At 45.3% G+C, this 18,195-nt stretch overlaps 44 non-coding genes across 44 annotated transcripts; 32 read left to right on the top strand and 12 right to left on the bottom strand.

The window, feature by feature from the left end:
* Positions 1 to 60: 60 nt before the first annotated feature.
* Positions 61 to 132, top strand: TRNAW-CCA (transfer RNA tryptophan (anticodon CCA)). Its single transcript has one exon. It is a non-coding gene; the product is annotated as a tRNA-Trp (tRNA).
* Positions 133 to 861: 729 nt separating this feature from the next.
* Positions 862 to 943, bottom strand: TRNAS-GCU (transfer RNA serine (anticodon GCU)). The gene has a single exon. It is a non-coding gene; the product is annotated as a tRNA-Ser (tRNA).
* Positions 944 to 1,120: 177 nt separating this feature from the next.
* On the top strand, positions 1,121 to 1,191 carry TRNAG-CCC (transfer RNA glycine (anticodon CCC)). The gene has a single exon. It is a non-coding gene; the product is annotated as a tRNA-Gly (tRNA).
* Positions 1,192 to 1,331: 140 nt separating this feature from the next.
* On the top strand, positions 1,332 to 1,404 carry TRNAM-CAU (transfer RNA methionine (anticodon CAU)). The gene has a single exon. It is a non-coding gene; the product is annotated as a tRNA-Met (tRNA).
* Positions 1,405 to 1,600: 196 nt separating this feature from the next.
* On the top strand, positions 1,601 to 1,672 carry TRNAW-CCA (transfer RNA tryptophan (anticodon CCA)). The gene has a single exon. It is a non-coding gene; the product is annotated as a tRNA-Trp (tRNA).
* A 730-nt stretch (positions 1,673 to 2,402) lies between these two features.
* Positions 2,403 to 2,484, bottom strand: TRNAS-GCU (transfer RNA serine (anticodon GCU)). Its single transcript has one exon. It is a non-coding gene; the product is annotated as a tRNA-Ser (tRNA).
* A 177-nt stretch (positions 2,485 to 2,661) lies between these two features.
* On the top strand, positions 2,662 to 2,732 carry TRNAG-CCC (transfer RNA glycine (anticodon CCC)). The gene has a single exon. It is a non-coding gene; the product is annotated as a tRNA-Gly (tRNA).
* Positions 2,733 to 2,872: 140 nt separating this feature from the next.
* Positions 2,873 to 2,945, top strand: TRNAM-CAU (transfer RNA methionine (anticodon CAU)). Its single transcript has one exon. It is a non-coding gene; the product is annotated as a tRNA-Met (tRNA).
* A 196-nt stretch (positions 2,946 to 3,141) lies between these two features.
* Positions 3,142 to 3,213, top strand: TRNAW-CCA (transfer RNA tryptophan (anticodon CCA)). The gene has a single exon. It is a non-coding gene; the product is annotated as a tRNA-Trp (tRNA).
* Positions 3,214 to 3,943: 730 nt separating this feature from the next.
* Positions 3,944 to 4,025, bottom strand: TRNAS-GCU (transfer RNA serine (anticodon GCU)). Its single transcript has one exon. It is a non-coding gene; the product is annotated as a tRNA-Ser (tRNA).
* Positions 4,026 to 4,406: 381 nt separating this feature from the next.
* Positions 4,407 to 4,479, top strand: TRNAM-CAU (transfer RNA methionine (anticodon CAU)). Its single transcript has one exon. It is a non-coding gene; the product is annotated as a tRNA-Met (tRNA).
* Positions 4,480 to 4,675: 196 nt separating this feature from the next.
* TRNAW-CCA (transfer RNA tryptophan (anticodon CCA)) lies at positions 4,676 to 4,747 on the top strand. Its single transcript has one exon. It is a non-coding gene; the product is annotated as a tRNA-Trp (tRNA).
* A 730-nt stretch (positions 4,748 to 5,477) lies between these two features.
* TRNAS-GCU (transfer RNA serine (anticodon GCU)) lies at positions 5,478 to 5,559 on the bottom strand. Its single transcript has one exon. It is a non-coding gene; the product is annotated as a tRNA-Ser (tRNA).
* Positions 5,560 to 5,736: 177 nt separating this feature from the next.
* TRNAG-CCC (transfer RNA glycine (anticodon CCC)) lies at positions 5,737 to 5,807 on the top strand. The gene has a single exon. It is a non-coding gene; the product is annotated as a tRNA-Gly (tRNA).
* A 140-nt stretch (positions 5,808 to 5,947) lies between these two features.
* On the top strand, positions 5,948 to 6,020 carry TRNAM-CAU (transfer RNA methionine (anticodon CAU)). The gene has a single exon. It is a non-coding gene; the product is annotated as a tRNA-Met (tRNA).
* Positions 6,021 to 6,216: 196 nt separating this feature from the next.
* On the top strand, positions 6,217 to 6,288 carry TRNAW-CCA (transfer RNA tryptophan (anticodon CCA)). Its single transcript has one exon. It is a non-coding gene; the product is annotated as a tRNA-Trp (tRNA).
* A 730-nt stretch (positions 6,289 to 7,018) lies between these two features.
* On the bottom strand, positions 7,019 to 7,100 carry TRNAS-GCU (transfer RNA serine (anticodon GCU)). The gene has a single exon. It is a non-coding gene; the product is annotated as a tRNA-Ser (tRNA).
* A 177-nt stretch (positions 7,101 to 7,277) lies between these two features.
* TRNAG-CCC (transfer RNA glycine (anticodon CCC)) lies at positions 7,278 to 7,348 on the top strand. Its single transcript has one exon. It is a non-coding gene; the product is annotated as a tRNA-Gly (tRNA).
* A 140-nt stretch (positions 7,349 to 7,488) lies between these two features.
* TRNAM-CAU (transfer RNA methionine (anticodon CAU)) lies at positions 7,489 to 7,561 on the top strand. Its single transcript has one exon. It is a non-coding gene; the product is annotated as a tRNA-Met (tRNA).
* Positions 7,562 to 7,757: 196 nt separating this feature from the next.
* TRNAW-CCA (transfer RNA tryptophan (anticodon CCA)) lies at positions 7,758 to 7,829 on the top strand. Its single transcript has one exon. It is a non-coding gene; the product is annotated as a tRNA-Trp (tRNA).
* Positions 7,830 to 8,558: 729 nt separating this feature from the next.
* Positions 8,559 to 8,640, bottom strand: TRNAS-GCU (transfer RNA serine (anticodon GCU)). The gene has a single exon. It is a non-coding gene; the product is annotated as a tRNA-Ser (tRNA).
* A 177-nt stretch (positions 8,641 to 8,817) lies between these two features.
* Positions 8,818 to 8,888, top strand: TRNAG-CCC (transfer RNA glycine (anticodon CCC)). The gene has a single exon. It is a non-coding gene; the product is annotated as a tRNA-Gly (tRNA).
* Positions 8,889 to 9,028: 140 nt separating this feature from the next.
* TRNAM-CAU (transfer RNA methionine (anticodon CAU)) lies at positions 9,029 to 9,101 on the top strand. The gene has a single exon. It is a non-coding gene; the product is annotated as a tRNA-Met (tRNA).
* Positions 9,102 to 9,297: 196 nt separating this feature from the next.
* TRNAW-CCA (transfer RNA tryptophan (anticodon CCA)) lies at positions 9,298 to 9,369 on the top strand. Its single transcript has one exon. It is a non-coding gene; the product is annotated as a tRNA-Trp (tRNA).
* A 729-nt stretch (positions 9,370 to 10,098) lies between these two features.
* TRNAS-GCU (transfer RNA serine (anticodon GCU)) lies at positions 10,099 to 10,180 on the bottom strand. Its single transcript has one exon. It is a non-coding gene; the product is annotated as a tRNA-Ser (tRNA).
* Positions 10,181 to 10,357: 177 nt separating this feature from the next.
* Positions 10,358 to 10,428, top strand: TRNAG-CCC (transfer RNA glycine (anticodon CCC)). The gene has a single exon. It is a non-coding gene; the product is annotated as a tRNA-Gly (tRNA).
* A 140-nt stretch (positions 10,429 to 10,568) lies between these two features.
* On the top strand, positions 10,569 to 10,641 carry TRNAM-CAU (transfer RNA methionine (anticodon CAU)). The gene has a single exon. It is a non-coding gene; the product is annotated as a tRNA-Met (tRNA).
* A 196-nt stretch (positions 10,642 to 10,837) lies between these two features.
* Positions 10,838 to 10,909, top strand: TRNAW-CCA (transfer RNA tryptophan (anticodon CCA)). The gene has a single exon. It is a non-coding gene; the product is annotated as a tRNA-Trp (tRNA).
* Positions 10,910 to 11,639: 730 nt separating this feature from the next.
* Positions 11,640 to 11,721, bottom strand: TRNAS-GCU (transfer RNA serine (anticodon GCU)). The gene has a single exon. It is a non-coding gene; the product is annotated as a tRNA-Ser (tRNA).
* A 381-nt stretch (positions 11,722 to 12,102) lies between these two features.
* TRNAM-CAU (transfer RNA methionine (anticodon CAU)) lies at positions 12,103 to 12,175 on the top strand. The gene has a single exon. It is a non-coding gene; the product is annotated as a tRNA-Met (tRNA).
* A 196-nt stretch (positions 12,176 to 12,371) lies between these two features.
* TRNAW-CCA (transfer RNA tryptophan (anticodon CCA)) lies at positions 12,372 to 12,443 on the top strand. Its single transcript has one exon. It is a non-coding gene; the product is annotated as a tRNA-Trp (tRNA).
* Positions 12,444 to 13,173: 730 nt separating this feature from the next.
* TRNAS-GCU (transfer RNA serine (anticodon GCU)) lies at positions 13,174 to 13,255 on the bottom strand. Its single transcript has one exon. It is a non-coding gene; the product is annotated as a tRNA-Ser (tRNA).
* A 177-nt stretch (positions 13,256 to 13,432) lies between these two features.
* On the top strand, positions 13,433 to 13,503 carry TRNAG-CCC (transfer RNA glycine (anticodon CCC)). Its single transcript has one exon. It is a non-coding gene; the product is annotated as a tRNA-Gly (tRNA).
* A 140-nt stretch (positions 13,504 to 13,643) lies between these two features.
* On the top strand, positions 13,644 to 13,716 carry TRNAM-CAU (transfer RNA methionine (anticodon CAU)). Its single transcript has one exon. It is a non-coding gene; the product is annotated as a tRNA-Met (tRNA).
* Positions 13,717 to 13,912: 196 nt separating this feature from the next.
* TRNAW-CCA (transfer RNA tryptophan (anticodon CCA)) lies at positions 13,913 to 13,984 on the top strand. Its single transcript has one exon. It is a non-coding gene; the product is annotated as a tRNA-Trp (tRNA).
* A 730-nt stretch (positions 13,985 to 14,714) lies between these two features.
* Positions 14,715 to 14,796, bottom strand: TRNAS-GCU (transfer RNA serine (anticodon GCU)). The gene has a single exon. It is a non-coding gene; the product is annotated as a tRNA-Ser (tRNA).
* Positions 14,797 to 14,973: 177 nt separating this feature from the next.
* Positions 14,974 to 15,044, top strand: TRNAG-CCC (transfer RNA glycine (anticodon CCC)). The gene has a single exon. It is a non-coding gene; the product is annotated as a tRNA-Gly (tRNA).
* Positions 15,045 to 15,184: 140 nt separating this feature from the next.
* TRNAM-CAU (transfer RNA methionine (anticodon CAU)) lies at positions 15,185 to 15,257 on the top strand. The gene has a single exon. It is a non-coding gene; the product is annotated as a tRNA-Met (tRNA).
* Positions 15,258 to 15,453: 196 nt separating this feature from the next.
* Positions 15,454 to 15,525, top strand: TRNAW-CCA (transfer RNA tryptophan (anticodon CCA)). Its single transcript has one exon. It is a non-coding gene; the product is annotated as a tRNA-Trp (tRNA).
* A 729-nt stretch (positions 15,526 to 16,254) lies between these two features.
* TRNAS-GCU (transfer RNA serine (anticodon GCU)) lies at positions 16,255 to 16,336 on the bottom strand. The gene has a single exon. It is a non-coding gene; the product is annotated as a tRNA-Ser (tRNA).
* Positions 16,337 to 16,513: 177 nt separating this feature from the next.
* On the top strand, positions 16,514 to 16,584 carry TRNAG-CCC (transfer RNA glycine (anticodon CCC)). The gene has a single exon. It is a non-coding gene; the product is annotated as a tRNA-Gly (tRNA).
* Positions 16,585 to 16,724: 140 nt separating this feature from the next.
* On the top strand, positions 16,725 to 16,797 carry TRNAM-CAU (transfer RNA methionine (anticodon CAU)). Its single transcript has one exon. It is a non-coding gene; the product is annotated as a tRNA-Met (tRNA).
* A 196-nt stretch (positions 16,798 to 16,993) lies between these two features.
* Positions 16,994 to 17,065, top strand: TRNAW-CCA (transfer RNA tryptophan (anticodon CCA)). Its single transcript has one exon. It is a non-coding gene; the product is annotated as a tRNA-Trp (tRNA).
* A 730-nt stretch (positions 17,066 to 17,795) lies between these two features.
* Positions 17,796 to 17,877, bottom strand: TRNAS-GCU (transfer RNA serine (anticodon GCU)). The gene has a single exon. It is a non-coding gene; the product is annotated as a tRNA-Ser (tRNA).
* Positions 17,878 to 18,195: the final 318 nt, after the last annotated feature.

Below are 18,195 nucleotides of genomic sequence, written 5' to 3'. Positions count from 1 at the left end.
ATGCAAGACTAGAAAGGTGGGCCTTGTATTTAAAGACATTTTAAAACCTCAAGCACATCTGACCTCGTGGCGCAACGGTAGCGCGTCTGACTCCAGATCAGAAGGTTGCGTGTTCAAATCACGTCGGGGTCATTTGCCTTTTTTTGTATGAAAACTAGAGACATTACCTTAGTATTAAAGGGGTCATCTCATGAAACAGTAATGCTTTCAATGAAGAAATAAGAGAAAAGACAAAGATAAGTATTTTATTGTATAAAGTGGTGATACTGGAGCAGGAATAACATCTGAGCATAGGGGAGTGATGTTGGGCCACCCCTCTCAGCTGCTAACGTCCTCTTGTCTGATCACCACCTACCCTTTTGACCCTATCCCCTTAGCAATCTTTTAACCTCTCTTTTTCCATTGGTGTGCTCCTATCGCCCCTTCAAAGATGTCCTCTTGTCTCCCATTATAAAAAACATATCTATTATATTAAAGTAGATATCTATATACCTTTGTTGTTATCTTTTTTCATGTAACTACAACTCAAAACTACAACTGTCAGGCAATCGACAAACCCAAACACTAGATAAAGCGGGCTCTGCTCAAAAGACATCCCGATGTAACTGCTGTCCTCCCTTCCCGCTCTGGACATATGCTTACTTCCACAAAAAGCTGTCAAGAATACTCTTTAATAACGCTCCCCCGGGTGAGTTTACATTGTCATCAGGCAGGGGGGTGATGTTTGCCCACACCCCAACCACTGCCTATGAACACAGAGAGACCTTCATGTAGCCCATCCAGGGAGGTTCCCCAGAAATGCATTACCTGGAATGTGACAAGAACTTTAGCAACAGAAGCCATAAAGAGCAGAAAAGCAACCGACGAGGATGGGATTCGAACCCACGCGTGCAGAGCACAATGGATTAGCAGTCCATCGCCTTAACCACTCGGCCACCTCGTCAAGATGAGTGCACGGCTGTGAAATGTTGGCTCACTCCTTGTCCATGTGAACTTACATTACATCTCGGACTAACTAATTGATCTCCCAACCACCGCTTCCATCATTTTCTGTTCAGGGGAGAAATTTTCTTTCCGACCACTGGAATCCCTATGGATTTCCAAGTCCTGTGTTACAGCTGCATTGGTGGTTCAGTGGTAGAATTCTCGCCTCCCACGCGGGAGACCCGGGTTCGATTCCCGGCCAATGCAAACCTCTTTTTCAGAGCACTGGTAAGTCAGGTCTCCGGAAAAGCGAGGTGCGTTTCACCCATTCTGAAGGAAATTCTTCTTTGCTATGTTGCAATGCATTACGTATGAAGAGCTTAAACTACAGACGGCCAGAAGCCTTTGCCTTGTTAGCGCAGTAGGTAGCGCGTCAGTCTCATAATCTGAAGGTCGTGAGTTCGATCCTCACACAGGGCACGCTTCTTTTACAGCTCCCCGTATAATCAACTAACTTATTGATTCCCCATCAACCGCTTGTCGTGTTTTCTAGCTCGGTGTCGCAAATGCATTGGTGGTTCAGTGGAAGAACTGTGAGCCTATGCGAACTATACTAATGCAAGACTAGAAAGGTGGGCCTTGTATTTAAAGACATTTTAAAACCTCAAGCACATCTGACCTCGTGGCGCAACGGTAGCGCGTCTGACTCCAGATCAGAAGGTTGCGTGTTCAAATCACGTCGGGGTCATTTGCCTTTTTTTGTATGAAAACTAGAGACATTACCTTAGTATTAAAGGGGTCATCTCATGAAACAGTAATGCTTTCAATGAAGAAATAAGAGAAAAGACAAAGATAAGTATTTTATTGTATAAAGTGGTGATACTGGAGCAGGAATAACATCTGAGCATAGGGGAGTGATGTTGGGCCACCCCTCTCAGCTGCTAACGTCCTCTTGTCTGATCACCACCTACCCTTTTGACCCTATCCCCTTAGCAATCTTTTAACCTCTCTTTTTCCATTGGTGTGCTCCTATCGCCCCTTCAAAGATGTCCTCTTGTCTCCCATTATAAAAAAACATATCTATTATATTAAAGTAGATATCTATATACCTTTGTTGTTATCTTTTTTCATGTAACTACAACTCAAAACTACAACTGTCAGGCAATCGACAAACCCAAACACTAGATAAAGCGGGCTCTGCTCAAAAGACATCCCGATGTAACTGCTGTCCTCCCTTCCCTCTCTGGACATATGCTTACTTCCACAAAAAGCTGTCAAGAATACTCTTTAATAACGCTTCCCCGGGTGAGTTTACATTGTCATCAGGCAGGGGGGTGATGTTTGCCCACACCCCAACCACTGCCTATGAACACAGAGAGACCTTCATGTAGCCCATCCAGGGAGGTTCCCCAGAAATGCATTACCTGGAATGTGACAAGAACTTTAGCAACAGAAGCCATAAAGAGCAGAAAAGCAACCGACGAGGATGGGATTCGAACCCACGCGTGCAGAGCACAATGGATTAGCAGTCCATCGCCTTAACCACTCGGCCACCTCATCAAGATGAGTGCACGGCTGTGAAATGTTGGCTCACTCCTTGTCCATGTGAACTTACATTACATCTCGGACTAACTAATTGATCTCCCAACCACCGCTTCCATCATTTTCTGTTCAGGGGAGAAATTTTCTTTCCGACCACTGGAATCCCTATGGATTTCCAAGTCCTGTGTTACAGCTGCATTGGTGGTTCAGTGGTAGAATTCTCGCCTCCCACGCGGGAGACCCGGGTTCGATTCCCGGCCAATGCAAACCTCTTTTTCAGAGCACTGGTAAGTCAGGTCTCCGGAAAAGCGAGGTGCGTTTCACCCATTCTGAAGGAAATTCTTCTTTGCTATGTTGCAATGCATTACGTATGAAGAGCTTAAACTACAGACGGCCAGAAGCCTTTGCCTTGTTAGCGCAGTAGGTAGCGCGTCAGTCTCATAATCTGAAGGTCGTGAGTTCGATCCTCACACAGGGCACGCTTCTTTTACAGCTCCCCGTATAATCAACTAACTTATTGATTCCCCATCAACCGCTTGTCGTGTTTTCTAGCTCGGTGTCGCAAATGCATTGGTGGTTCAGTGGAAGAACTGTGAGCCTATGCGAACTATACTAATGCAAGACTAGAAAGGTGGGCCTTGTATTTAAAGACATTTTAAAACCTCAAGCACATCTGACCTCGTGGCGCAACGGTAGCGCGTCTGACTCCAGATCAGAAGGTTGCGTGTTCAAATCACGTCGGGGTCATTTGCCTTTTTTTTGTATGAAAACTAGAGACATTACCTTAGTATTAAAGGGGTCATCTCATGAAACAGTAATGCTTTCAATGAAGAAATAAGAGAAAAGACAAAGATAAGTATTTTATTGTATAAAGTGGTGATACTGGAGCAGGAATAACATCTGAGCATAGGGGAGTGATGTTGGGCCACCCCTCTCAGCTGCTAACGTCCTCTTGTCTGATCACCACCTACCCTTTTGACCCTATCCCCTTAGCAATCTTTTAACCTCTCTTTTTCCATTGGTGTGCTCCTATCGCCCCTTCAAAGATGTCCTCTTGTCTCCCATTATAAAAAACATATCTATTATATTAAAGTAGATATCTATATACCTTTGTTGTTATCTTTTTTCATGTAACTACAACTCAAAACTACAACTGTCAGGCAATCGACAAACCCAAACACTAGATAAAGCGGGCTCTGCTCAAAAGACATCCCGATGTAACTGCTGTCCTCCCTTCCCGCTCTGGACATATGCTTACTTCCACAAAAAGCTGTCAAGAATACTCTTTAATAACGCATCCCCGGGTGAGTTTACATTGTCATCAGGCAGGGGGGTGATGTTTGCCCACACCCCAACCACTGCCTATGAACACAGAGAGACCTTCATGTAGCCCATCCAGGGAGGTTCCCCAGAAATGCATTACCTGGAATGTGACAAGAACTTTAGCAACAGAAGCCATAAAGAGCAGAAAAGCAACCGACGAGGATGGGATTCGAACCCACGCGTGCAGAGCACAATGGATTAGCAGTCCATCGCCTTAACCACTCGGCCACCTCGTCAAGATGAGTGCACGGCTGTGAAATGTTGGCTCACTCCTTGTCCATGTGAACTTACATTACATCTCGGACTAACTAATTGATCTCCCAACCACCGCTTCCATCATTTTCTGTTCAGGGGAGAAATTTTCTTTCCGACCACTGGAATCCCTATGGATTTCCAAGTCCTGTGTTACAGCTGCATTCAGTGGTAGAATTCTCGCCTCCCACGCGGGAGACCCGGGTTCGATTCCCGGCCAATGCAAACCTCTTTTTCAGAGCACTGGTAAGTCAGGTCTCCGGAAAAGCGAGGTGCGTTTCACCCATTCTGAAGGAAATTCTTCTTTGCTATGTTGCAATGCATTACGTATGAAGAGCTTAAACTACAGACGGCCAGAAGCCTTTGCCTTGTTAGCGCAGTAGGTAGCGCGTCAGTCTCATAATCTGAAGGTCGTGAGTTCGATCCTCACACAGGGCACGCTTCTTTTACAGCTCCCCGTATAATCAACTAACTTATTGATTCCCCATCAACCGCTTGTCGTGTTTTCTAGCTCGGTGTCGCAAATGCATTGGTGGTTCAGTGGAAGAACTGTGAGCCTATGCGAACTATACTAATGCAAGACTAGAAAGGTGGGCCTTGTATTTAAAGACATTTTAAAACCTCAAGCACATCTGACCTCGTGGCGCAACGGTAGCGCGTCTGACTCCAGATCAGAAGGTTGCGTGTTCAAATCACGTCGGGGTCATTTGCCTTTTTTTGTATGAAAACTAGAGACATTACCTTAGTATTAAAGGGGTCATCTCATGAAACAGTAATGCTTTCAATGAAGAAATAAGAGAAAAGACAAAGATAAGTATTTTATTGTATAAAGTGGTGATACTGGAGCAGGAATAACATCTGAGCATAGGGGAGTGATGTTGGGCCACCCCTCTCAGCTGCTAACGTCCTCTTGTCTGATCACCACCTACCCTTTTGACCCTATCCCCTTAGCAATCTTTTAACCTCTCTTTTTCCATTGGTGTGCTCCTATCGCCCCTTCAAAGATGTCCTCTTGTCTCCCATTATAAAAAAACATATCTATTATATTAAAGTAGATATCTATATACCTTTGTTGTTATCTTTTTTCATGTAACTACAACTCAAAACTACAACTGTCAGGCAATCGACAAACCCAAACACTAGATAAAGCGGGCTCTGCTCAAAAGACATCCCGATGTAACTGCTGTCCTCCCTTCCCTCTCTGGACATATGCTTACTTCCACAAAAAGCTGTCAAGAATACTCTTTAATAACGCTTCCCCGGGTGAGTTTACATTGTCATCAGGCAGGGGGGTGATGTTTGCCCACACCCCAACCACTGCCTATGAACACAGAGAGACCTTCATGTAGCCCATCCAGGGAGGTTCCCCAGAAATGCATTACCTGGAATGTGACAAGAACTTTAGCAACAGAAGCCATAAAGAGCAGAAAAGCAACCGACGAGGATGGGATTCGAACCCACGCGTGCAGAGCACAATGGATTAGCAGTCCATCGCCTTAACCACTCGGCCACCTCGTCAAGATGAGTGCACGGCTGTGAAATGTTGGCTCACTCCTTGTCCATGTGAACTTACATTACATCTCGGACTAACTAATTGATCTCCCAACCACCGCTTCCATCATTTTCTGTTCAGGGGAGAAATTTTCTTTCCGACCACTGGAATCCCTATGGATTTCCAAGTCCTGTGTTACAGCTGCATTGGTGGTTCAGTGGTAGAATTCTCGCCTCCCACGCGGGAGACCCGGGTTCGATTCCCGGCCAATGCAAACCTCTTTTTCAGAGCACTGGTAAGTCAGGTCTCCGGAAAAGCGAGGTGCGTTTCACCCATTCTGAAGGAAATTCTTCTTTGCTATGTTGCAATGCATTACGTATGAAGAGCTTAAACTACAGACGGCCAGAAGCCTTTGCCTTGTTAGCGCAGTAGGTAGCGCGTCAGTCTCATAATCTGAAGGTCGTGAGTTCGATCCTCACACAGGGCACGCTTCTTTTACAGCTCCCCGTATAATCAACTAACTTATTGATTCCCCATCAACCGCTTGTCGTGTTTTCTAGCTCGGTGTCGCAAATGCATTGGTGGTTCAGTGGAAGAACTGTGAGCCTATGCGAACTATACTAATGCAAGACTAGAAAGGTGGGCCTTGTATTTAAAGACATTTTAAAACCTCAAGCACATCTGACCTCGTGGCGCAACGGTAGCGCGTCTGACTCCAGATCAGAAGGTTGCGTGTTCAAATCACGTCGGGGTCATTTGCCTTTTTTTGTATGAAAACTAGAGACATTACCTTAGTATTAAAGGGGTCATCTCATGAAACAGTAATGCTTTCAATGAAGAAATAAGAGAAAAGACAAAGATAAGTATTTTATTGTATAAAGTGGTGATACTGGAGCAGGAATAACATCTGAGCATAGGGGAGTGATGTTGGGCCACCCCTCTCAGCTGCTAACGTCCTCTTGTCTGATCACCACCTACCCTTTTGACCCTATCCCCTTAGCAATCTTTTAACCTCTCTTTTTCCATTGGTGTGCTCCTATCGCCCCTTCAAAGATGTCCTCTTGTCTCCCATTATAAAAAAACATATCTATTATATTAAAGTAGATATCTATATACCTTTGTTGTTATCTTTTTTCATGTAACTACAACTCAAAACTACAACTGTCAGGCAATCGACAAACCCAAACACTAGATAAAGCGGGCTCTGCTCAAAAGACATCCCGATGTAACTGCTGTCCTCCCTTCCCTCTCTGGACATATGCTTACTTCCACAAAAAGCTGTCAAGAATACTCTTTAATAACGCTTCCCCGGGTGAGTTTACATTGTCATCAGGCAGGGGGGTGATGTTTGCCCACACCCCAACCACTGCCTATGAACACAGAGAGACCTTCATGTAGCCCATCCAGGGAGGTTCCCCAGAAATGCATTACCTGGAATGTGACAAGAACTTTAGCAACAGAAGCCATAAAGAGCAGAAAAGCAACCGACGAGGATGGGATTCGAACCCACGCGTGCAGAGCACAATGGATTAGCAGTCCATCGCCTTAACCACTCGGCCACCTCGTCAAGATGAGTGCACGGCTGTGAAATGTTGGCTCACTCCTTGTCCATGTGAACTTACATTACATCTCGGACTAACTAATTGATCTCCCAACCACCGCTTCCATCATTTTCTGTTCAGGGGAGAAATTTTCTTTCCGACCACTGGAATCCCTATGGATTTCCAAGTCCTGTGTTACAGCTGCATTGGTGGTTCAGTGGTAGAATTCTCGCCTCCCACGCGGGAGACCCGGGTTCGATTCCCGGCCAATGCAAACCTCTTTTTCAGAGCACTGGTAAGTCAGGTCTCCGGAAAAGCGAGGTGCGTTTCACCCATTCTGAAGGAAATTCTTCTTTGCTATGTTGCAATGCATTACGTATGAAGAGCTTAAACTACAGACGGCCAGAAGCCTTTGCCTTGTTAGCGCAGTAGGTAGCGCGTCAGTCTCATAATCTGAAGGTCGTGAGTTCGATCCTCACACAGGGCACGCTTCTTTTACAGCTCCCCGTATAATCAACTAACTTATTGATTCCCCATCAACCGCTTGTCGTGTTTTCTAGCTCGGTGTCGCAAATGCATTGGTGGTTCAGTGGAAGAACTGTGAGCCTATGCGAACTATACTAATGCAAGACTAGAAAGGTGGGCCTTGTATTTAAAGACATTTTAAAACCTCAAGCACATCTGACCTCGTGGCGCAACGGTAGCGCGTCTGACTCCAGATCAGAAGGTTGCGTGTTCAAATCACGTCGGGGTCATTTGCCTTTTTTTGTATGAAAACTAGAGACATTACCTTAGTATTAAAGGGGTCATCTCATGAAACAGTAATGCTTTCAATGAAGAAATAAGAGAAAAGACAAAGATAAGTATTTTATTGTATAAAGTGGTGATACTGGAGCAGGAATAACATCTGAGCATAGGGGAGTGATGTTGGGCCACCCCTCTCAGCTGCTAACGTCCTCTTGTCTGATCACCACCTACCCTTTTGACCCTATCCCCTTAGCAATCTTTTAACCTCTCTTTTTCCATTGGTGTGCTCCTATCGCCCCTTCAAAGATGTCCTCTTGTCTCCCATTATAAAAAACATATCTATTATATTAAAGTAGATATCTATATACCTTTGTTGTTATCTTTTTTCATGTAACTACAACTCAAAACTACAACTGTCAGGCAATCGACAAACCCAAACACTAGATAAAGCGGGCTCTGCTCAAAAGACATCCCGATGTAACTGCTGTCCTCCCTTCCCGCTCTGGACATATGCTTACTTCCACAAAAAGCTGTCAAGAATACTCTTTAATAACGCTCCCCCGGGTGAGTTTACATTGTCATCAGGCAGGGGGGTGATGTTTGCCCACACCCCAACCACTGCCTATGAACACAGAGAGACCTTCATGTAGCCCATCCAGGGAGGTTCCCCAGAAATGCATTACCTGGAATGTGACAAGAACTTTAGCAACAGAAGCCATAAAGAGCAGAAAAGCAACCGACGAGGATGGGATTCGAACCCACGCGTGCAGAGCACAATGGATTAGCAGTCCATCGCCTTAACCACTCGGCCACCTCGTCAAGATGAGTGCACGGCTGTGAAATGTTGGCTCACTCCTTGTCCATGTGAACTTACATTACATCTCGGACTAACTAATTGATCTCCCAACCACCGCTTCCATCATTTTCTGTTCAGGGGAGAAATTTTCTTTCCGACCACTGGAATCCCTATGGATTTCCAAGTCCTGTGTTACAGCTGCATTGGTGGTTCAGTGGTAGAATTCTCGCCTCCCACGCGGGAGACCCGGGTTCGATTCCCGGCCAATGCAAACCTCTTTTTCAGAGCACTGGTAAGTCAGGTCTCCGGAAAAGCGAGGTGCGTTTCACCCATTCTGAAGGAAATTCTTCTTTGCTATGTTGCAATGCATTACGTATGAAGAGCTTAAACTACAGACGGCCAGAAGCCTTTGCCTTGTTAGCGCAGTAGGTAGCGCGTCAGTCTCATAATCTGAAGGTCGTGAGTTCGATCCTCACACAGGGCACGCTTCTTTTACAGCTCCCCGTATAATCAACTAACTTATTGATTCCCCATCAACCGCTTGTCGTGTTTTCTAGCTCGGTGTCGCAAATGCATTGGTGGTTCAGTGGAAGAACTGTGAGCCTATGCGAACTATACTAATGCAAGACTAGAAAGGTGGGCCTTGTATTTAAAGACATTTTAAAACCTCAAGCACATCTGACCTCGTGGCGCAACGGTAGCGCGTCTGACTCCAGATCAGAAGGTTGCGTGTTCAAATCACGTCGGGGTCATTTGCCTTTTTTTGTATGAAAACTAGAGACATTACCTTAGTATTAAAGGGGTCATCTCATGAAACAGTAATGCTTTCAATGAAGAAATAAGAGAAAAGACAAAGATAAGTATTTTATTGTATAAAGTGGTGATACTGGAGCAGGAATAACATCTGAGCATAGGGGAGTGATGTTGGGCCACCCCTCTCAGCTGCTAACGTCCTCTTGTCTGATCACCACCTACCCTTTTGACCCTATCCCCTTAGCAATCTTTTAACCTCTCTTTTTCCATTGGTGTGCTCCTATCGCCCCTTCAAAGATGTCCTCTTGTCTCCCATTATAAAAAACATATCTATTATATTAAAGTAGATATCTATATACCTTTGTTGTTATCTTTTTTCATGTAACTACAACTCAAAACTACAACTGTCAGGCAATCGACAAACCCAAACACTAGATAAAGCGGGCTCTGCTCAAAAGACATCCCGATGTAACTGCTGTCCTCCCTTCCCGCTCTGGACATATGCTTACTTCCACAAAAAGCTGTCAAGAATACTCTTTAATAACGCATCCCCGGGTGAGTTTACATTGTCATCAGGCAGGGGGGTGATGTTTGCCCACACCCCAACCACTGCCTATGAACACAGAGAGACCTTCATGTAGCCCATCCAGGGAGGTTCCCCAGAAATGCATTACCTGGAATGTGACAAGAACTTTAGCAACAGAAGCCATAAAGAGCAGAAAAGCAACCGACGAGGATGGGATTCGAACCCACGCGTGCAGAGCACAATGGATTAGCAGTCCATCGCCTTAACCACTCGGCCACCTCATCAAGATGAGTGCACGGCTGTGAAATGTTGGCTCACTCCTTGTCCATGTGAACTTACATTACATCTCGGACTAACTAATTGATCTCCCAACCACCGCTTCCATCATTTTCTGTTCAGGGGAGAAATTTTCTTTCCGACCACTGGAATCCCTATGGATTTCCAAGTCCTGTGTTACAGCTGCATTGGTGGTTCAGTGGTAGAATTCTCGCCTCCCACGCGGGAGACCCGGGTTCGATTCCCGGCCAATGCAAACCTCTTTTTCAGAGCACTGGTAAGTCAGGTCTCCGGAAAAGCGAGGTGCGTTTCACCCATTCTGAAGGAAATTCTTCTTTGCTATGTTGCAATGCATTACGTATGAAGAGCTTAAACTACAGACGGCCAGAAGCCTTTGCCTTGTTAGCGCAGTAGGTAGCGCGTCAGTCTCATAATCTGAAGGTCGTGAGTTCGATCCTCACACAGGGCACGCTTCTTTTACAGCTCCCCGTATAATCAACTAACTTATTGATTCCCCATCAACCGCTTGTCGTGTTTTCTAGCTCGGTGTCGCAAATGCATTGGTGGTTCAGTGGAAGAACTGTGAGCCTATGCGAACTATACTAATGCAAGACTAGAAAGGTGGGCCTTGTATTTAAAGACATTTTAAAACCTCAAGCACATCTGACCTCGTGGCGCAACGGTAGCGCGTCTGACTCCAGATCAGAAGGTTGCGTGTTCAAATCACGTCGGGGTCATTTGCCTTTTTTTTGTATGAAAACTAGAGACATTACCTTAGTATTAAAGGGGTCATCTCATGAAACAGTAATGCTTTCAATGAAGAAATAAGAGAAAAGACAAAGATAAGTATTTTATTGTATAAAGTGGTGATACTGGAGCAGGAATAACATCTGAGCATAGGGGAGTGATGTTGGGCCACCCCTCTCAGCTGCTAACGTCCTCTTGTCTGATCACCACCTACCCTTTTGACCCTATCCCCTTAGCAATCTTTTAACCTCTCTTTTTCCATTGGTGTGCTCCTATCGCCCCTTCAAAGATGTCCTCTTGTCTCCCATTATAAAAAACATATCTATTATATTAAAGTAGATATCTATATACCTTTGTTGTTATCTTTTTTCATGTAACTACAACTCAAAACTACAACTGTCAGGCAATCGACAAACCCAAACACTAGATAAAGCGGGCTCTGCTCAAAAGACATCCCGATGTAACTGCTGTCCTCCCTTCCCGCTCTGGACATATGCTTACTTCCACAAAAAGCTGTCAAGAATACTCTTTAATAACGCATCCCCGGGTGAGTTTACATTGTCATCAGGCAGGGGGGTGATGTTTGCCCACACCCCAACCACTGCCTATGAACACAGAGAGACCTTCATGTAGCCCATCCAGGGAGGTTCCCCAGAAATGCATTACCTGGAATGTGACAAGAACTTTAGCAACAGAAGCCATAAAGAGCAGAAAAGCAACCGACGAGGATGGGATTCGAACCCACGCGTGCAGAGCACAATGGATTAGCAGTCCATCGCCTTAACCACTCGGCCACCTCGTCAAGATGAGTGCACGGCTGTGAAATGTTGGCTCACTCCTTGTCCATGTGAACTTACATTACATCTCGGACTAACTAATTGATCTCCCAACCACCGCTTCCATCATTTTCTGTTCAGGGGAGAAATTTTCTTTCCGACCACTGGAATCCCTATGGATTTCCAAGTCCTGTGTTACAGCTGCATTCAGTGGTAGAATTCTCGCCTCCCACGCGGGAGACCCGGGTTCGATTCCCGGCCAATGCAAACCTCTTTTTCAGAGCACTGGTAAGTCAGGTCTCCGGAAAAGCGAGGTGCGTTTCACCCATTCTGAAGGAAATTCTTCTTTGCTATGTTGCAATGCATTACGTATGAAGAGCTTAAACTACAGACGGCCAGAAGCCTTTGCCTTGTTAGCGCAGTAGGTAGCGCGTCAGTCTCATAATCTGAAGGTCGTGAGTTCGATCCTCACACAGGGCACGCTTCTTTTACAGCTCCCCGTATAATCAACTAACTTATTGATTCCCCATCAACCGCTTGTCGTGTTTTCTAGCTCGGTGTCGCAAATGCATTGGTGGTTCAGTGGAAGAACTGTGAGCCTATGCGAACTATACTAATGCAAGACTAGAAAGGTGGGCCTTGTATTTAAAGACATTTTAAAACCTCAAGCACATCTGACCTCGTGGCGCAACGGTAGCGCGTCTGACTCCAGATCAGAAGGTTGCGTGTTCAAATCACGTCGGGGTCATTTGCCTTTTTTTGTATGAAAACTAGAGACATTACCTTAGTATTAAAGGGGTCATCTCATGAAACAGTAATGCTTTCAATGAAGAAATAAGAGAAAAGACAAAGATAAGTATTTTATTGTATAAAGTGGTGATACTGGAGCAGGAATAACATCTGAGCATAGGGGAGTGATGTTGGGCCACCCCTCTCAGCTGCTAACGTCCTCTTGTCTGATCACCACCTACCCTTTTGACCCTATCCCCTTAGCAATCTTTTAACCTCTCTTTTTCCATTGGTGTGCTCCTATCGCCCCTTCAAAGATGTCCTCTTGTCTCCCATTATAAAAAAACATATCTATTATATTAAAGTAGATATCTATATACCTTTGTTGTTATCTTTTTTCATGTAACTACAACTCAAAACTACAACTGTCAGGCAATCGACAAACCCAAACACTAGATAAAGCGGGCTCTGCTCAAAAGACATCCCGATGTAACTGCTGTCCTCCCTTCCCTCTCTGGACATATGCTTACTTCCACAAAAAGCTGTCAAGAATACTCTTTAATAACGCTTCCCCGGGTGAGTTTACATTGTCATCAGGCAGGGGGGTGATGTTTGCCCACACCCCAACCACTGCCTATGAACACAGAGAGACCTTCATGTAGCCCATCCAGGGAGGTTCCCCAGAAATGCATTACCTGGAATGTGACAAGAACTTTAGCAACAGAAGCCATAAAGAGCAGAAAAGCAACCGACGAGGATGGGATTCGAACCCACGCGTGCAGAGCACAATGGATTAGCAGTCCATCGCCTTAACCACTCGGCCACCTCGTCAAGATGAGTGCACGGCTGTGAAATGTTGGCTCACTCCTTGTCCATGTGAACTTACATTACATCTCGGACTAACTAATTGATCTCCCAACCACCGCTTCCATCATTTTCTGTTCAGGGGAGAAATTTTCTTTCCGACCACTGGAATCCCTATGGATTTCCAAGTCCTGTGTTACAGCTGCATTGGTGGTTCAGTGGTAGAATTCTCGCCTCCCACGCGGGAGACCCGGGTTCGATTCCCGGCCAATGCAAACCTCTTTTTCAGAGCACTGGTAAGTCAGGTCTCCGGAAAAGCGAGGTGCGTTTCACCCATTCTGAAGGAAATTCTTCTTTGCTATGTTGCAATGCATTACGTATGAAGAGCTTAAACTACAGACGGCCAGAAGCCTTTGCCTTGTTAGCGCAGTAGGTAGCGCGTCAGTCTCATAATCTGAAGGTCGTGAGTTCGATCCTCACACAGGGCACGCTTCTTTTACAGCTCCCCGTATAATCAACTAACTTATTGATTCCCCATCAACCGCTTGTCGTGTTTTCTAGCTCGGTGTCGCAAATGCATTGGTGGTTCAGTGGAAGAACTGTGAGCCTATGCGAACTATACTAATGCAAGACTAGAAAGGTGGGCCTTGTATTTAAAGACATTTTAAAACCTCAAGCACATCTGACCTCGTGGCGCAACGGTAGCGCGTCTGACTCCAGATCAGAAGGTTGCGTGTTCAAATCACGTCGGGGTCATTTGCCTTTTTTTGTATGAAAACTAGAGACATTACCTTAGTATTAAAGGGGTCATCTCATGAAACAGTAATGCTTTCAATGAAGAAATAAGAGAAAAGACAAAGATAAGTATTTTATTGTATAAAGTGGTGATACTGGAGCAGGAATAACATCTGAGCATAGGGGAGTGATGTTGGGCCACCCCTCTCAGCTGCTAACGTCCTCTTGTCTGATCACCACCTACCCTTTTGACCCTATCCCCTTAGCAATCTTTTAACCTCTCTTTTTCCATTGGTGTGCTCCTATCGCCCCTTCAAAGATGTCCTCTTGTCTCCCATTATAAAAAAACATATCTATTATATTAAAGTAGATATCTATATACCTTTGTTGTTATCTTTTTTCATGTAACTACAACTCAAAACTACAACTGTCAGGCAATCGACAAACCCAAACACTAGATAAAGCGGGCTCTGCTCAAAAGACATCCCGATGTAACTGCTGTCCTCCCTTCCCTCTCTGGACATATGCTTACTTCCACAAAAAGCTGTCAAGAATACTCTTTAATAACGCTTCCCCGGGTGAGTTTACATTGTCATCAGGCAGGGGGGTGATGTTTGCCCACACCCCAACCACTGCCTATGAACACAGAGAGACCTTCATGTAGCCCATCCAGGGAGGTTCCCCAGAAATGCATTACCTGGAATGTGACAAGAACTTTAGCAACAGAAGCCATAAAGAGCAGAAAAGCAACCGACGAGGATGGGATTCGAACCCACGCGTGCAGAGCACAATGGATTAGCAGTCCATCGCCTTAACCACTCGGCCACCTCGTCAAGATGAGTGCACGGCTGTGAAATGTTGGCTCACTCCTTGTCCATGTGAACTTACATTACATCTCGGACTAACTAATTGATCTCCCAACCACCGCTTCCATCATTTTCTGTTCAGGGGAGAAATTTTCTTTCCGACCACTGGAATCCCTATGGATTTCCAAGTCCTGTGTTACAGCTGCATTGGTGGTTCAGTGGTAGAATTCTCGCCTCCCACGCGGGAGACCCGGGTTCGATTCCCGGCCAATGCAAACCTCTTTTTCAGAGCACTGGTAAGTCAGGTCTCCGGAAAAGCGAGGTGCGTTTCACCCATTCTGAAGGAAATTCTTCTTTGCTATGTTGCAATGCATTACGTATGAAGAGCTTAAACTACAGACGGCCAGAAGCCTTTGCCTTGTTAGCGCAGTAGGTAGCGCGTCAGTCTCATAATCTGAAGGTCGTGAGTTCGATCCTCACACAGGGCACGCTTCTTTTACAGCTCCCCGTATAATCAACTAACTTATTGATTCCCCATCAACCGCTTGTCGTGTTTTCTAGCTCGGTGTCGCAAATGCATTGGTGGTTCAGTGGAAGAACTGTGAGCCTATGCGAACTATACTAATGCAAGACTAGAAAGGTGGGCCTTGTATTTAAAGACATTTTAAAACCTCAAGCACATCTGACCTCGTGGCGCAACGGTAGCGCGTCTGACTCCAGATCAGAAGGTTGCGTGTTCAAATCACGTCGGGGTCATTTGCCTTTTTTTGTATGAAAACTAGAGACATTACCTTAGTATTAAAGGGGTCATCTCATGAAACAGTAATGCTTTCAATGAAGAAATAAGAGAAAAGACAAAGATAAGTATTTTATTGTATAAAGTGGTGATACTGGAGCAGGAATAACATCTGAGCATAGGGGAGTGATGTTGGGCCACCCCTCTCAGCTGCTAACGTCCTCTTGTCTGATCACCACCTACCCTTTTGACCCTATCCCCTTAGCAATCTTTTAACCTCTCTTTTTCCATTGGTGTGCTCCTATCGCCCCTTCAAAGATGTCCTCTTGTCTCCCATTATAAAAAACATATCTATTATATTAAAGTAGATATCTATATACCTTTGTTGTTATCTTTTTTCATGTAACTACAACTCAAAACTACAACTGTCAGGCAATCGACAAACCCAAACACTAGATAAAGCGGGCTCTGCTCAAAAGACATCCCGATGTAACTGCTGTCCTCCCTTCCCGCTCTGGACATATGCTTACTTCCACAAAAAGCTGTCAAGAATACTCTTTAATAACGCATCCCCGGGTGAGTTTACATTGTCATCAGGCAGGGGGGTGATGTTTGCCCACACCCCAACCACTGCCTATGAACACAGAGAGACCTTCATGTAGCCCATCCAGGGAGGTTCCCCAGAAATGCATTACCTGGAATGTGACAAGAACTTTAGCAACAGAAGCCATAAAGAGCAGAAAAGCAACCGACGAGGATGGGATTCGAACCCACGCGTGCAGAGCACAATGGATTAGCAGTCCATCGCCTTAACCACTCGGCCACCTCGTCAAGATGAGTGCACGGCTGTGAAATGTTGGCTCACTCCTTGTCCATGTGAACTTACATTACATCTCGGACTAACTAATTGATCTCCCAACCACCGCTTCCATCATTTTCTGTTCAGGGGAGAAATTTTCTTTCCGACCACTGGAATCCCTATGGATTTCCAAGTCCTGTGTTACAGCTGCATTGGTGGTTCAGTGGTAGAATTCTCGCCTCCCACGCGGGAGACCCGGGTTCGATTCCCGGCCAATGCAAACCTCTTTTTCAGAGCACTGGTAAGTCAGGTCTCCGGAAAAGCGAGGTGCGTTTCACCCATTCTGAAGGAAATTCTTCTTTGCTATGTTGCAATGCATTACGTATGAAGAGCTTAAACTACAGACGGCCAGAAGCCTTTGCCTTGTTAGCGCAGTAGGTAGCGCGTCAGTCTCATAATCTGAAGGTCGTGAGTTCGATCCTCACACAGGGCACGCTTCTTTTACAGCTCCCCGTATAATCAACTAACTTATTGATTCCCCATCAACCGCTTGTCGTGTTTTCTAGCTCGGTGTCGCAAATGCATTGGTGGTTCAGTGGAAGAACTGTGAGCCTATGCGAACTATACTAATGCAAGACTAGAAAGGTGGGCCTTGTATTTAAAGACATTTTAAAACCTCAAGCACATCTGACCTCGTGGCGCAACGGTAGCGCGTCTGACTCCAGATCAGAAGGTTGCGTGTTCAAATCACGTCGGGGTCATTTGCCTTTTTTTTGTATGAAAACTAGAGACATTACCTTAGTATTAAAGGGGTCATCTCATGAAACAGTAATGCTTTCAATGAAGAAATAAGAGAAAAGACAAAGATAAGTATTTTATTGTATAAAGTGGTGATACTGGAGCAGGAATAACATCTGAGCATAGGGGAGTGATGTTGGGCCACCCCTCTCAGCTGCTAACGTCCTCTTGTCTGATCACCACCTACCCTTTTGACCCTATCCCCTTAGCAATCTTTTAACCTCTCTTTTTCCATTGGTGTGCTCCTATCGCCCCTTCAAAGATGTCCTCTTGTCTCCCATTATAAAAAACATATCTATTATATTAAAGTAGATATCTATATACCTTTGTTGTTATCTTTTTTCATGTAACTACAACTCAAAACTACAACTGTCAGGCAATCGACAAACCCAAACACTAGATAAAGCGGGCTCTGCTCAAAAGACATCCCGATGTAACTGCTGTCCTCCCTTCCCGCTCTGGACATATGCTTACTTCCACAAAAAGCTGTCAAGAATACTCTTTAATAACGCATCCCCGGGTGAGTTTACATTGTCATCAGGCAGGGGGGTGATGTTTGCCCACACCCCAACCACTGCCTATGAACACAGAGAGACCTTCATGTAGCCCATCCAGGGAGGTTCCCCAGAAATGCATTACCTGGAATGTGACAAGAACTTTAGCAACAGAAGCCATAAAGAGCAGAAAAGCAACCGACGAGGATGGGATTCGAACCCACGCGTGCAGAGCACAATGGATTAGCAGTCCATCGCCTTAACCACTCGGCCACCTCGTCAAGATGAGTGCACGGCTGTGAAATGTTGGCTCACTCCTTGTCCATGTGAACTTACATTACATCTCGGACTAACTAATTGATCTCCCAACCACCGCTTCCATCATTTTCTGTTCAGGGGAGAAATTTTCTTTCCGACCACTGGAATCCCTATGGATTTCCAAGTCCTGTGTTACAGCTGCATTCAGTGGTAGAATTCTCGCCTCCCACGCGGGAGACCCGGGTTCGATTCCCGGCCAATGCAAACCTCTTTTTCAGAGCACTGGTAAGTCAGGTCTCCGGAAAAGCGAGGTGCGTTTCACCCATTCTGAAGGAAATTCT

Source organism: Spea bombifrons, chromosome 4 (genome assembly GCF_027358695.1).
Source record: "Spea bombifrons isolate aSpeBom1 chromosome 4, aSpeBom1.2.pri, whole genome shotgun sequence".
Lineage (NCBI taxonomy): Eukaryota > Metazoa > Chordata > Amphibia > Anura > Pelobatidae > Spea > Spea bombifrons.
This window is presented reverse-complemented; position numbering and strand designations above follow the sequence as displayed.